Source organism: Toxorhynchites rutilus, chromosome 2 (genome assembly GCF_029784135.1).
Source record: "Toxorhynchites rutilus septentrionalis strain SRP chromosome 2, ASM2978413v1, whole genome shotgun sequence".
Taxonomy (NCBI): Eukaryota; Metazoa; Arthropoda; class Insecta; order Diptera; family Culicidae; genus Toxorhynchites; species Toxorhynchites rutilus.
The window spans coordinates 106,913,467-106,928,345 of NC_073745.1; the positions used below are offsets into that span (position 1 = coordinate 106,913,467).

The 14,879-nt window shown below is 39.5% G+C and overlaps 1 protein-coding gene across 4 annotated transcripts in view; it reads right to left on the bottom strand.

Annotated features, from left to right (window-relative positions):
• The window catches only part of LOC129771832 (matrix metalloproteinase-2), a 475,554-nt gene that overhangs the window by 445,806 nt on the left and 14,869 nt on the right, over positions 1 to 14,879 (bottom strand). The window lies entirely within an intron of this gene.

The following is a 14,879-nucleotide window of genomic DNA, read 5'->3' on the forward strand; positions in this document are numbered from 1 at the left end:
TCAGATTACATTATTCTTCTTCTTCTTCTTCTTCAATGGCACTATCGTTCCTAGAGGAACTTCGCCGTTTCAGCGTAGAATTACTTGCGTCATTTTTTATTAGTACTTATTTGAGATTTCTATGCCAAATAACATGCCTTGAATGCATTCTGAATGGCAAGCTCTAGAATACGCGTGATCACAGTGCAAGTCGGAGGAAATTAGATTACATTATTCACGGTATAGAAATTTCACCCAAACAGAAAATAAAATAAGGATATGCGGAATAACACGGAAATTACAGAAAATTAATTCTGATTATTCCTTATCAGAATTGTGAACCGGTTTTACCAGTAATACCGGGCCATCTGCTTTATCTGAAAACGAGAAATAGGATAGGCTTCAGCGATTAAGAACTGACAGCGATAAAGGAATTGATAGATGCCCTCGAATCAGCTCTGGTTTTGGACAGCTATGTCGGAATAACTGCACCCTTTATGAAGCTGAAGTCGGATTGCAATTTATGCTAGGGCAGCTATCGGAGCAACCATCAGAAATTTCGAAGCAGCTGCTTGAAGTCCTGATTGGAAGAATTGCAGAAAGACGTTTCGTATATGCAGATTTGCTCCCGTATATGAATAATCAGCTCATGGTCGTGACACAATTAATGATGACATTGGCGTCTTCTATCAAACGTCACGGACTGCATTGATCAAGCAGTCATTTGACATCGTTCGTGACTTGATGAAATTTGACGATTATGGTATTGATTCAATGGAGGGAAAATCTTGAACGACGACTTCAGCAATCAAAGATATCAACGTCCAGCCCAAGCTCAACGTCCATAAACGGATTGATGAAAACCCTCAGACAAGAGTTTTCGTACAGAGGCAAATACATGGCAATGGCATTCGATGCTCTGCGTACTGTACGCCCAACATCATTGGACTCTGAACGTGCGTATCTCTCTTCTGGAACTTTAGAATTTTGTTAATGAGGTCCGATCTAGATTAGAAGGCGACAATTGACATCATTCTTGTCCCTAAGTGCTACTTTAACCAACAAACTAAGTAGCAAAAATTTCCAAATAGTTTTCCTGTAAACTGATCGTTATCAATAAAAGCCGTTCCTTTAAGAAAATTTCAAATTTTGTTCCTGAAATTGTCTACCTGTCCTATGAACAATTTGAACAGGTGGACGAGACGCTACTGCATGTACTCGTTTATGCGGCGCGCAAGTTTCATCAAGATCTCCAAGCATCAGTCAGAAGTCTGCGAAGCATACGCTTTTCACTAAAGTTATCATAGTCGGTTGTTGCTACAAAAAATAATGGGAATTTCGAAAAATCATTCTAATGGCATGTCGTTAAATGCTTCAAAGATGTGAAGTTTTTTTTAAATTTATTGACGAGTACACCCTCTTGAATATGGAATGCTATTTTGCCTCTCAACTACCATGCGTCTGCGTTGACTCATTTCATTCATACTTACCTAATGGAGATGCATGGTAGTTTTGAGTTATTTTAATCAACTTTGTAGAACAATTTTTTTCCTATCTTTTAATATAATCGATTTAATACTTTTTTCTAAGATGCATTAGGGATACCTTGAAAATCAAACTTTTTTTTTGCTATAACTTCTGTATTTCATATACTACATCAACATTGTTTTAGAACGACTCTTTCAAATGCTTCCAATAAACATTTTTTAGTTTGCCCCAAAAAGAACAACAAAGAATGGAGAGAGAGTATCTTTTGGGAAGAAATATCAATAACTTTGAATAAATTGAGATATTGACAATTTCTGCATCGCAAAATGTTTGTATTAGTAAGCTATAAAAGTCTTCTGAAGGAAGTTTACATATAAAATTTGCAATATAAAAGTTAGATCAGAAAAATCGTTTTTTCCATGGTGACCCTAACGTAACAAAAAAACACATTATCGTTTTTTTAAATAGATATAAAAACTGCGTTTTAGAGAGTTGCTTAAAATAACAGGGGCTACAACATTGTAGAACTATATTTACCTCTATCTATAAACATAAGGAAGTTAGATTTTTTATGTCTTCCAAAATTTTTGTCACCCCATTTTTGACAACATGAAAATGAGCGCTCTATCATATTTAACAATTTTGTCGTTATCTAGAGAATAACTGTCGAGCTCTAGATGCAAATTTCTACCTAAATGCGCTTCCTGAACCATTGTACAATATAGAACATAAAGAAATTATTTTTTTTCCGAACTTTCCCTCTAAGCTTTTCAAAATTTTTAGAAAAACTCTCACCATAACATCGATCTATGGGCAGAGACAAATAAAACAAAATAAATACGACTTAAATCGGACGATTCCTTCCTCGGGGTTTGCGCTTAGCAACATATTTGACTATCCATTTTCATTTATTTATACAACCATTCCATGCCAAACCGGCATAAACCAAATTTAAATTAATTAAAATCATGTTCGTTCAATATCAGAAAACGTTTACTGTTGCTGCATACTACGACTGAGATTCATTCATTTTACTAACATTATTTTCATAAGAAATTGGTTATATCTCGAGAATGGTTATTCCTAGGGTAAAACGTTCTATATAATTTTTCATGTTGAATCGTATGTAGATTCTATTTCTCATATTACTTCTCTTAAATGGTTACGATTTCACAAAGTATTGAAATTTCATAAATTTACAAAAAATCATATCTCTATTTTGGTGAGTACGACACGGCACCACTGTACGTCAAATTTCGTTAAATAAGAAGGGTTTTCCAATAAAAATAAACACAAAATTATCGAAATGGGGGTGTTTTAAGATGTAAAAGTTTTTAATATTAAATTCAGTTTTTAAGTAAGATTTTTTAACACTAAACCTACCAAGAAGGGTCAAATGACCCATTTTAAACTTTTAGTCAAAATTTTCATGCAAATTACATTGTCGTAACATAATTTACCTACACTACTTTTATTAAAACATACATCGAATGTATTTTTCAGTGTTTACTCCTCTCTTGTTATTTTTTTTACTGAGAAATATATGTAATCTGCCCTAACTACCGCAACGGGCCATTTGACCCGTGCAAATATTCATATGATATCAGAAAGATTTGTATGTGTGGTTGTGATACAAAACCATTGCATTACACATTTTTGCTATTGCTTTATATATTTGGTTGTATTTGTGAATGATTAGAATTAATTGTATTGCTGACTATCCGAGCGAGCTAACAGTAACCATTCCAAGCTACAGGGCTATTTTGCGTGTCAAAAATTGTAATTTCAATATTTTGCTAATAATTGTTATCCTAAAAATGTCGAAATATACAGGAGAAATATGGTATGCCACGTTTCTCAACTAAACTATATAAATCGAGTAATTGTTCACTAACTATTCCTAAAGGGTCACTTGACCCGCTGTGGTAGGAATAGAGATACATGAAACATCAGTAGGTTTAGTGTTAACAGTGTATTTTAAATGTTTTTTTTTAAATAGCTAATTGATTTTCCAACAACTATGTTAAACATCATATTTTAATCAGACATCTGGATTTTTAATTACGATTTTTTGAAAGAACGATCAATGATTCTGATGATTTGCTCTTTTCAAAAATCAGTCATAATTTAAATAGGTCATACGGTAGAACCCCGATTATTCGCGGAATAGTCTGGCTACCTTATCGAGAATAACGAAAAACACGGATAGCGCAATAATGAAGTAAAAATGAGTTCCAAGCAAGAAAAAAAAATATTTCGGCATAACAATTATGTTTTATCAATAAAGAAATCATTAAACTATCCATCTAGAAGGTCGTGTACACCTGTGGTCAGATAGTGTGAAAGCCATGCCCAAAACGAGTACACGAACCAATCACTCACTAATATATTCCGGGGAGGCCTTTGGATTTACTATGAAACTCGCTGTCGCGCATAATCCGCTCGCGGATAATCGGGGTTCCACTGTATTATAATAAAAATTGTGATTTTGGAAAGCTTTTGAAGTTTTAAAAAAATCGGTGAGGGTCGGGTCAAAATTTGCTGTTTTGGCGTGGAATTGCTTTATATAAATAAAAATGGAAGGCCAAATGTGTTACTAAGCGCTAAACCCGAAGAAGGAATGATCCGATTTGAGCGGTCTTCATTTTGTTGTATTTGTCTCGGTCCATAGACCCATATTGGGGAGATAAAAATCGAGAAATTTTTGGAAAACTCTGAAGGAAGGTCGGAAAATTTGGAAAATAGATGTTCGAAGGTGGAAAAGGATTTTCAGACGATTAACGCTGTGCTATATCTTCTATCTATCTATATAAATAAAAATGGAAGGCCAAATGTGCTGCCAAGCGCAAAACCCGAAGAAGGAATGGTTCGATTTGAACCGTCTTTATTCAGTTGTATTCGATGTATAGATCAACGCACCTTTGGCCCCACTATGGGGCAAAAGTACGCATTTGCCATTTTGTATTAAAATAGGTTTTTGTCTCACTACAAACAAAATTCGAGAAATTCTTGTACTACGTTTCGAAGGTAATATGTAAAGTTACAATTTGGTAAGCAAACTGAATTTTATTTGCTTTTATTTCAATAGTTATTGAACGACAACAGTTAGGTACGCACCTTTGCCCCGCACTACTCAATATAAAAAAAATTGAACCGGATGAAGTTCGCCGGGTCAGCTAGTAGAAAATATAGAAATGCCGTTTTTTCATCTCAAAATTCATTTCCACTTTTGAACAGAGATCAATTTCGTTAGCGCAAACATCCAATGGACTTACAACACTCATTACGATGTAATCTGATTTTTCTCTTTGCAACACTGATCTATGAGAAGAAACGAATACAACAAAATAAAGACGGCTCAAATCTGAAGAATCCTTCTTCGGGGTTTGCGCTTAGCAAAACATTTGGCGATGCATTTTTATTTATATAGTGGAAAGCTCTAGAAATATGCATGACCATAGTGTAAGTCGGAAGAAATATTCTTGATGAAAAATCTTCCGGCCTGTACGGGAAAGAAACCCGGCATGATAAGTGTGACTCTTACCATTCGGCCACGGGAACTAAACACTAAAAGATTCGTAAACACTCGTTAATACGTGAAAAAAAAGGTAGTGTTTTGAGAATACAGCGCGGACTCGATTATATACAGTTTCTGATTTCTTTCTTTTCTTTCACTTTCATATATTTTATATAATCGAATCCTGTATATAATAATCGAGTCAAAAAAAAAATTTTTATTTGTTTTTTTTTGCATGATTTTTTTCGTTCTTTGAATATAAAAGAGGAATTTGATTATTGATTCATCCCCTTAAAGTTAGAAAACACCTTTTCACATGAAAAAATTAATTTATCCAGATTCTCTCAGGAGGTGATAAATGATCATATTTAATGAAAAATCCTTCTACGCATATGTTGGAATTTCAACAATGACAGAGTTATAGACTTTCTTTTTTGTTTCGGACTCTGTTGTCTTAAACTGGCTCTACATTACAAAGTACACTACAGAAGACGATTTTGTTGCTTTCATTTAAAAGTTGAGAAAATTTAGTGCAGGATATAGTAGAGGAATATCTAAATTAGTGGATTTTAATAACATTTTGGGAGCGAAAAAATTAAAAGTTAATAATTTTGAATGTGGTATTATGAATTTCATCCTAGAAATTTTTATATTAAACTAGAATGTTTCTATCAATTAAATTGAAGCTTTTTAACCGCTCTACAACTTGTTCTTTGACACCCAATTTCTATCTTTCTTAATTTTGCTGCAATATCGATATAAACGATTCCTGGTGAAAATTCAAGCAAAATCTTCAAAAGTCACGATTTTTACCTCACTGTACATGTAATATCCACTTGAACTACATCTTAACGTTGAAAGGTTACATTTCTTCTTGAAATAAGTCATATTTGAAATATAAAAAATAATCCAAACTGTATTAGTCGAGTCCAAAATTGTATATAATCGAATCACATATAATCGAGTCCGACCTGTAATTGTTGTTGATTTTCAATGTAAGAAAGAAGTTTTCTTTTGAAGAGAAAATCCTCAATATTGTATGCACCCTTAGAAGAAAAAAAAAGATTGACATAAGATTGGTCACACGAAAATAAAAAAAAATCATATTATTTTTTAAACACGTGAAACGAACGTTACTTTGTAAGTATTTGCACACGTCTCACAATTCCTTAAAAAACGTCAAATAATATTCGAAATAGAGTCGTAAATGAGTTAAAGCAACTTGCTTCGATAATCTAAAATTTGAAAAAATCTATGATTTCCATATTTGATTGTGACGAGTCATGGTCTATAATTCGCAAAAATATTCAAAACAATAATTGATAATTTTCCCACGTTTTTGATCGACCCGAAAAGTATGCCTTTCATTAATTGTATCCAACAATAACTCGAGCAAGGTGTGAAAACGATCTTCCAGTTGGGAAATAAACTAAAACCAAGCATCGAAACAATTCCCACCGGTCTTCGACAAACAATTCTAATTAGAATGTTCCCATCCGAAACACTCGGTCTCTCGCTCCAGCCATCCATTTCCATTCAAATTATGAATCGACCCATAATTAACAAATGTTTAGTCCGTTCACGCACCACGCAACAATTTCCCTTCAATTTGGCACGCTCCATAAAGCTGTTCGCATCCGAGAAGAAGAAGTAGGAGTGAGGGTGTGAGTGTGGCAGAGAAAAATAAACCCCGACCAGTTCAAACTGTTAAATTATTGACGTCGCAATATATGAGCAATTTTCTATTTCCCCCGCCCCTCCGATCTGATTGGCTTCCCCAACCCCGCCCCATCATCAGTTGTGTCGGAACGTGAGCCATTTATTGACTGCGTATGCGTTCACGCGTTTCAACCACACACCGCAAACCAATTCGAATGCCAGCACACACATTTCAATTCCATCATTTCATTCATGTTTGAAAAGTTTATATTCCACTTCTCGCTTTTGGTTCCCACTGGCGACTCGACTGGTGGCACTCTCCTCATCCATTGTTCCGAGTAGGTTTGTGCTTGAATTATTAAATATTTATTTAGATACCGCACGCTTCTGACTCCTCGAAAGCGTTGAAGCATTCCGACACAGTGCCTAGGAAATTGAGCGGAATACAATGATTGCATAATTCGGAAAAGAAACAACCATTCTGAACGTTCATTTTGACTTCAATTAAATACATCAATTTGTTATCCTTTGGCCCAGTAACTTCGACCGGTGGAATAATGTCCGACTGCCTGCCGGCCTGAATAATGGGTCCACCGATCGAATCCAATCTCGCTCAAATTGACTACCGACGCAGCCTCTCTCTCCTCTTATTGCAACCGCTGGAAGCAAATGTCAAAATAACAAATTAATTAAAACCACCAACAGTAGCAACAGAGGCGGACAAGTGCGGGTTGAATGCGAGGCACCAGCCTGGGTGAATATAAAAAAAAAAATACATAAACGATCCGGTCCGAACCGAATCACGCAATTGGCTGGAAGCGGGGAAGGATTGGAGCCGCGGACAATTACGAGGGGTTGACAATGGGAAATCAGGCAAATTATTCGGGGCGAGAAATTTGCTAGCAAAAGGCCAGCAGTTCATGAAATCAATTTCCGATTGTGTGCACTCCGGAATTAATTTCATTCATTATTAATTGTTGACTCGTGTGACATATTTTTCTGCGAGCGCGGCACACACAAACAAACACACATCCACATATGGACTTGGATTTGACAAATTCGAACGAGTAAAGCATGTTGAAGGACCCTCCATGTTCCTCATAACGGGAAAAATTGTATTGCATTAACTTTTCCAAAGCGAACTCGAACGGAATAGCTTGAATAACAGCCAATCAAGGAGAAAAATCATAGGAGAAAATGATTTACATTTGTACCGAATAAATTCACTCCTTCACGGAGTTGGGCCTCGAAAGTACCATTAACATTTCTTTTTTTTTTTGCTCTTCTTGCACCGATCCGTTTATTGTCCGCTTCGAAGAAAGCCTCCCCTCGAGCACGTCCGACATCCTCTCGATAAATCTGCCCATTCCCAATATCCTCCACCAACCCTCTCACGGGTCTCCCCTCCGAGAAAAACGAAACAGGGAGAGCCATTTTTCAAAATACGCACTTTATCAACATCATCAGCTATTTTCGACCCACATTCCCCGAAGCCTTCGGCACTGGAGCCGGGCCCATCGTCTTCGCGACCGGAACATCATTCCCGCTTCCCGCCGGCTTTTTCCTCAACAGCTGTCCTGATTCCCCGTTTTCACCCCTTTGTTCTGGACGGGAGAGGCAAAACGAAGCAACAAAAAAGAATTTATTTTCTTCGCGAGTAAAGGCTCCAACCAATTCTTATCGCAGTTTGTTTTATCGCCTCACCGATGGTCCTGGGACAGGAGGAACGCGTGCATCGGAATGTAGCGACGGCGGCGGCAGCAGCAGCAGAGCCGAATCAATTAGAGTAGCCGTCAGTTTCCGATCGACAGCAAAAGAGTGGGTGCTCTCCTGAGATCTTTCCGAGTTCTTGATAGGATCAGAACCAGCAAATTATGCCGAGTGAGTTGCGAGGAAACGGTTCCAGAGGCACACACACACACACTCGCGTGTGTTCGGAGAAATCAAGATCGATAAGATGAGGGTGTGTTATGGGACGTGGCCGTGTTAATAAATCGATAGATAATTGGTCGTTCTTTATCCAGATGAACATGTTGCATATAGAACACAGAACTGTTGTTGATGCTGACTATGCGTGTGAGCCAAATTCTGGCCATCCATAAAACTCTGCCTATTCGCTCTGACAATTGTATCCGTGTTAAGTCAGACCGGACCATATGACATTTTTATGATTTCGAGAAAAACTAGCTGGAAATTTGGTTCGATAGGGGCTTTCATTGAATGTTCGAAAAAAATCGAAAGTTATTCCTGCTGTACGCATGATTTTCCAAATCTGATAAGTGTGGAATGTAGCTCACAAAATGTTTAACCTAATGTAATCAATAACTTGAAATTTTCAATTTTGCGACTTGGTCCCCTCTGACTTAACACCGATGATATTAGGAATACGAATGATCTTTCGTCTTTCACGCCATTATTGAACTCCATCTCTCGAACAACGACTCGTTTCTGGAAGTGACCAACTAGTGTGAATGAAATGAACCGGTGAGCTGTCAAATCAAGCTGCATCCTTCTGAATAACACGTAATCAGGAGAAACAATTCCGGAGAATGCGGTGAAAACTGTTAAATATTCAATTCGTCCTTTTTCAAGTACACTCGACAGAAAAATTAGAGGAACAGAGTACGAAGTCGAAAATTTTAAGTGATGTCTGAAAAGCTGTACCTTCGTGAAAAACAACGCATACAGAGCTTAAGTTACGAATCGTTCATTCTGAGGATCTACTAGCATTTTCTACTTCTAGCACGATTTTAGATTAAATGATCCTCTAATTCACTCCAAACTTTTGAAAAATCGACTGAAAAAAGGGCTGAACGTATCAATATAAAACGTTCACAGGTGTTTTTGGGAAACACTAAGCCTGAAATGTTCCTGCTAACATTAAAACTTATATTTTCAAAATCTTTATATATGAAAGAAGGATTTTCCCACGTACGTGTAAAATATCATCACGGGAGAACGGCTGATCAGATCTACACCATCCGTATATTTTGCGAGTTTATCTTCACCCAAATTACAATGATAGATTACTTTGGAAAATATTTGAGATGATTAGAAAAATTCGAAAAAATTGACTATGCATATCTTCTATATATATAAAAATGGATGTCTGTCTTTCTGTCAGTCTGTCTATCTGATTCTTATGGACTCGGAAACTACTGAACCGATCGACATTGAAATCGGTATGTTGAGGTTTTTGGGGCCAGGGAAGGTTTTCATGATAGTTTGAGATCCCTCCCCCCTCTCTAAGTGGGGGCTGCAATACAAATGAAACACAAATTTATACATTACTCGAGAATTAATCGAACAAACGTAACCAAATTAGGTATATGGAGGTTTAAGGGCGCAATAAATGTTTCCACGGTGGTTAGATACTCCACACCCTCTCTAAGGGGATGGTGCCGTACAAATGAAACACATATTTCTGCATTACTCGAGAATTAATCAAGCAAACGAAACCAAATTTGGCATTTAGGGTGGTTTTAGGGAGCAATAAATGAATGTGGTTAGACACTCCACCCCTTATCTAAGGGAGTGCTGCTATACAAATGAAAGACAAATTTCTGCACAACTCGAAAACTAATCAAGAAAATGCCAAATTTGACATGCGAAGATTTTAGGGGGAACGTTTCTATGGTGAATAGACACTCTTCCATCTCTCTAAGAAGAAGAGGGGAGGGGTCTGTCTTTATTTTATCATATTTCCTGTATTTAACATTTATTTCATGTAACGGAGAAACATTTTATTTTCAAGTGGTTGAAAAATCTTGAACGAGAATTGTGCCTGAAAAAAATAATCTGATATTATAATGATGAGTTTTGGTAGAAGTACTAGGAGTTTTATAATAAAAGATAAATTCAACGGAGTCGATTAGAAGATCAATCAATGAACAGTTCTGCGATTGGACTCATGAACTTGCGCTTAGTAAGAAAACGTGAATGTTTGAAGATATTGATAACAGAAAACAAATTTTGGGCGGGACGAAGTTTGCCGGGTCAGCTGGTTACAGATAATTTTCTAAAACACTAAAAAAACTGTTGTTGGCACTTATTTTAAATCGATACGAAAAAATTTAAAAAAGATGTTTTCGTCAAAGCAAGGAATTATCTAAATGTATTGATGTTTTCTAAACTGCCTCTCGATTTGCGGTGCGATCATTCCTTAGTGAGTTATTCATCATCATATACGAAGATGTAATTTTTTTTTCTAAACAGAAAAATCTTTGTATGGAACGGTCCTATGAAAAAGTATCAGGGATCAAATGAAAGCTGGTTGAAAATGTTGATTGGGTTTGCTATTGAGTTGGTTAAAAAAAATTGTGTTAGTCTGCAAAATCTTTGAAAAAAAAAACATTTTTATCTCTTCCCGATATTGTTATTCACTACACCTGCACACTCCAAGATAAACTATGTACCTAAAATATTCTAATATCTGAACGTCGGAGCTTTAAAATTACGTATATCTCATCTGTATGCGTTGATTTTTCAAGTTACAACTTGTCAAAATTCACTCTAACTTTCGACTTGGCACTTTGTTGCTCTAATTTTTCGTCGAGTGTATATTTCAACTTTTGCGACAAAAATTTGAAAATTTCTATTCTTGAGACCTTTGTGGGGTCAGGACCAAAGAAACCATAGCCCCCACGTATGATTTTTGGAAAGCTTCCTGCTTCCTGAAAATAATATAATAGGTCTCGACAGCTTGATACCTTCATCAATGTTGTTTTCCAAAGATCTTGCCTGAAAGTACACAGTGAGTATGCAGTTTGAAAGCTAATTCAAAAACCTCTCATTTGCTGTCAGAAGATCACGAGTCGGCGGCTCAAAAGTTACAATTACATATAAAATAGATATGTTTGGTAAAAACAACAAAAGCCAAATTTTTTGAGCTCCCTTATTCAGAATGCTGTACTCTAAATGCGAAATAAAAAATCGTGCCTAAAATTTTTCGATCTTTGAGATAAACCGAAAAAAAAATCGTACATTCTTTTTGCTTTCTATTGGAGGCTCCAATTTACTTATTCATTCTCATAGGTCTCGATAGTACAATTGAATTGTTTGTCAATTTTCTACTTTTTAATTCGAATTATTTTTTTTAAATATTTTTGTCCATTTTTATGTTTCTGTTTTTTTTCTTGCAGACTTATCTCACTTCTTAACTAGGCGAACCTAGCCAGAATTTTCACCTGCCCCCGGGCTTCTGAATGCCAAAGGGGGACTAGGCTCTGCGGAATGCACGTATCTGCATGCTCGTGCTGTTTTAGTCCTGACCGAGGAATTGTCGGACAATCGCGCAGGTGCTAAGGATGACCGACTTTTGGATGCCGGCCAATTCCTTCTCGATGTTCAACACCTTTAGCGCTTCCAGAAGTGTCTTCGGGATAATTCCAGTTCCAGAGAGAACGACTGGAACAATTCTTGGGACCTCCCTTAGCCCCCACAGTTCCTTGAGCTCCACGGCCAATGGTCGGTACTTGCAGATTTTGCGACCGTGGGTCTCCTCCAGATTCTGGTTCAGTGGAATAGCGACATCGATGATGGTGACTTTGCGGTCGCTCTTGTCGTAAACCATTATATCTGGGCGGTTGTGGTGGATCGAGAGGTCGGTCAGAACAGTGCGATCCCAGTACAGCTTGAAACGGTCATTTTCCAGGACAGGTGCAGGCAGGTACCGGTAGTTTGGTACGTTGTCTTCCAGTAGAGCACATTGGAGCGCCAGTTGTCGATGAACAATACGGGCCACGTTGTTGTGGCGCTCGGTGTAGGCTGCGTTGGCCAAAACGGGACAGCCTCCCATAATGTGCTCTATGTTTTCACCTGGTTGATGGCACATCCGGCAGATGTCATCAACGTCTTGATGCCAGACGTACTGCAGTTTCTCGTCGGCATTATCCTGTCCTGGATGGCTATCATGTCGGCTTCTACTACTGAAGAGAGTTCACCACGCGTTAGCCACAGATTAGATGCGGCCTTGTCGACGTGTGGCCGGTCCAGTTGATGGGGGTGGGCACCATGCACTGCCTTCTGCTTCCAAGCTGCAATCTTCTCCTCCACTGTCTGCAGATTGCAGTTGAGTTGGTACTCCGCTTGCGCCAAGTGCAGAGCGCTGTATCCTCTGTCGGCGGCGCAGACAGCCCGGTATAGCGCGTTTTGGTTGGCGCGTTCTGCGAAGTACTCGCGCAGTTGTCGTACCTGGGCAACACACAGTGCAGAAATGTCGACGATTCCAAGTCCCCCTTCTTTGCGTGGTAGTGAAACTCTCTCCAGTGCCGATTGAGGATGGTGCATTCCGGCCTCTTTGAATGCTTTCCTCATCCTCCTCTCAAGGTCCTCTAGGTTAGTTTTGCTCCATTTGACTACACCAAAACTGAAGGTCAGCAGGGGAACCGCGAATGTGTTGATCGCGCGTACCTTGTTCCCCGCGTTGAGGAAAGTCCTCAGGACACAGTTCACTCGACTCAAGAACTTGTCTCGCAGCTCCGTCTTGATGTCGGAGTGGCGTATCCCGGTGAGCTGTCGGAATCCAAGATATTTATAGGATTCGCCACGAACCATGTCTCTTATAAACTCGCCGTCATAGACCTCGTAGCCTCCGGATTCGGTAAGTTGTCCTTTCAGCAGGTGGACACAGCGACACTTGTCGAGGCCGAACTCCATACAGATGTCCCTGCTTATGTCTTCGACAACCCGGATAGCTACACCTAGACGCTGACGTGAATCAGCGTAGACCTTGAGATCATCCATGTAGAAGGTATGGGTCACTTCTTCGTGGGCGCCGTCGCCATACCTTATTTTATAGCCATGACCGTTTCTATTGAGCGTCCTACTGAGGGGGTTCAGTGCCAGACAAAACCAAAGCGGGCTGAAAGAGTCGCCTTGGAATATCCCCCTCTTTATCTGCAGCGTTCTAGACTGCAACACATTTTCCCCATCACTGAGGTGCAGAGACGTGCTCCACTGCCTCATCGCATGCTGCAGGAACCTAACGACGACGGGATCAATTTTGTAGAGCTCCAATACCCGGACGAGAAACGAGTGAGGTATGGAGTCATAAGCCTTCCTGTAATCGATATAGGCCATGCTTAGGTTCCGCTGATTATAAACCGCCTGGCCGACTATGGTTGCGTCGATGATGGCCTGGTCTTTGCAGCCATGCGTATTTTTTCTGCATCCTTTCTGCTCTTCTGCGATGATATGGTGTTGTTCGCAGTGGGCAGAAACTTTGGCGGTTATGATGCTGCTTAATATCTTGTACAGACTCGATAGGCACGTTATCGGCCTGTACTTTGATGGGTTCAATGTGTTGCTGTCTTTCGGGAGGAGGAATGTGACGCCACGGGTGGCGAATTCAGGAAGGTTGTGTGGGTCACGTAGCACCTTGTTGAAGCACTCAGCTATCTTTGGATGTGCGACGGTCAGCTTCTTGTGCCAGAAGTTCTGAACACCATCGGGGCCCGGTGCTGCCCAGTTCCTCAGGTACCGCGAGGCTTCGCGGACATCGTTCTCTTCGACGATGATAGCTGGCATCTCTCCAATTTCACCACAACTCTCCTCCTCCCGTCTTAACCACATTTGCCCGTCGCGATGTTGTACTGGGGTCTCCCAAATACCAGCCCAGAAGTTCGTCACATCGCTAATATCTGGCAAACCTTCGCGGTAGTCGGGCTTCTCGTCGCTAATGTGGTCGTAGAACGCTTTTTCGTTATCTCTGAACATCCGATTTTGTTCCTGGCGCTTTGCAGAGTCAGAGTAACGTTTCAGCCGTTTAGTTAGGACGCTCAATTGCTGTACCAGTGTGTCGAGTTTTTCCGTCAGCTGGTGAGCTCCCAGCTGGCGAAGTTCAGTAGGCCGCACGATCACAGCAACTTGGCGACATAATTTCGCCGATCTGCTGCCTCTTTTGTACGCCATCAGTCTTCCAATTGCGGCACGCTTGTTTAGGATCCGTTGCTCCAATCTCCTTCGCCATGGAGGCTCACGCCTTTCACGGAGATGTTGGAGCAGTCCGCCTCTTGGCCTAATACGGTATCCTAAACTTTTGGCGGTCGCCACAGCAGCACAGTAAACTTTCAGTTGCAGCTCCTCCATGTTCTCAGCATCAACCAAGTGCAGCGGAAGAACGTGCTCGTTCATGAGCTTTACTGCACTTGTCAGCCTGCGGGAATGCTGCAACTTCGGGATCCTGGGGCGCGACAAAGGGTCCGTGTCGCGGAACTGTGAGATCGCCTCGTCGTAA